Raw genomic sequence first — 1,370 nt, 5'->3', positions numbered from 1 at the left:
TATATATATATATATATATATATATATATAAATATGTATATGTGTATATATATATATATATATATATATAATGTTTTTATGTTACTTGTTTCAGACATTGGGCTGCGCACATGCTGGACCACCACAAACTTGAGAACTTTTATTCCAAGTAATCGATTTTATAGTTAAAGGATTAAGTTAACGGATACTGCATTAAGCGCAGTATCCAAACCTTGTTTCAGAGTAAATCGTGTGTTCGCGGATTATGTTTGCCACTTATGGCTATCAGGTGTCATCAGCGACACTTTGCATTCATCGTTGGATCAACTCTCAGTGATTCCTAGGTGCACGTATGGTATATATTAAAGATTAATAGAGAAAACGGAGTGTACCAAAAAGCAATTTGTTATCAAGACAATTGTTTCGTCTCCATTATGCACTGTTCCCTAGTGGGCGTGGAACGGAGCAATAACACCAGATGCGCACAGTGCAAAGAAGACTCCTCAGGTGGCATAATATGTTTTTAAGTGCGGGTATTTACATTTCAGTTTGAGAGAGTGTATCAGTTCGGCTGAATATATAGAATACTGGTCCATGAAGGTAAGATTAAAAAAAAAAAGAAGGAAGAAAATACTCCATCTTGGTGAGAGATAAGTATTGATGCAATGAAAATGACTCAAACAGCATTTTATAGCCCGAGGATTGCGTGAAGGGACCAGATGTGTTATAAAATGCTGTCTGAGTCGTTTTCATCGCATGAAACTTTTAGTAGCTCATAAAAGTATATACTGTGCTTATTAAACAGTATATATGTGTGAAACTTTGAAGTTAAGATTAAATAAAGGATTCTTTTGACGGAAGAAAATGATTCTATTGCTTTTTTACTATATCCACTACAGCCAACACCAGCGATCATCCTAACCGTCACCATTTTCTAACAACAAATTTCTTTCACCTCACTATGACCGCAATCAATGCCACAACACACACACAATGCCACAACACACACACACAATGCCACAACGCACACACAATGCCACAACGCACACACACTTACACACATATAACTGCATATATAGTATATATATCTCTATATTGCATATATCAGAATATTCAGAACCAATCTGTTGAGACTTAGGTTAGAAATCTCGCTAAATCTCTATCTCCCCCCCCCCCAGCACTTTCCCTTGAGCAGCTGTATTGCTGTCCATCTGCAAGCTGTTTCGCAAACAATCGAACACACACATACGTACGCACATTCGTTATATACGTATTCACGCACAAACATAAACGTACCTAGATACATTCACACACATATATAATAAACGAACAGATGTATATATATGTGCAAATATATGCATATGTATATATGTTTGTGGTGTGTGTGTGTG

General features: G+C 36.2%; 1 long non-coding RNA gene across 1 annotated transcript in view; it reads right to left on the bottom strand.

Moving 5' to 3' along the window:
• Positions 1–1,370, bottom strand: part of LOC106873515 (uncharacterized) — a 94,726-nt gene that overhangs the window by 13,168 nt on the left and 80,188 nt on the right. The window lies entirely within an intron of this gene.

The sequence above is a fragment of the Octopus bimaculoides genome, chromosome 15 (assembly GCF_001194135.2).
Source record: "Octopus bimaculoides isolate UCB-OBI-ISO-001 chromosome 15, ASM119413v2, whole genome shotgun sequence".
NCBI classification, from domain to species: domain Eukaryota; kingdom Metazoa; phylum Mollusca; class Cephalopoda; order Octopoda; family Octopodidae; genus Octopus; species Octopus bimaculoides.
This window is presented reverse-complemented; position numbering and strand designations above follow the sequence as displayed.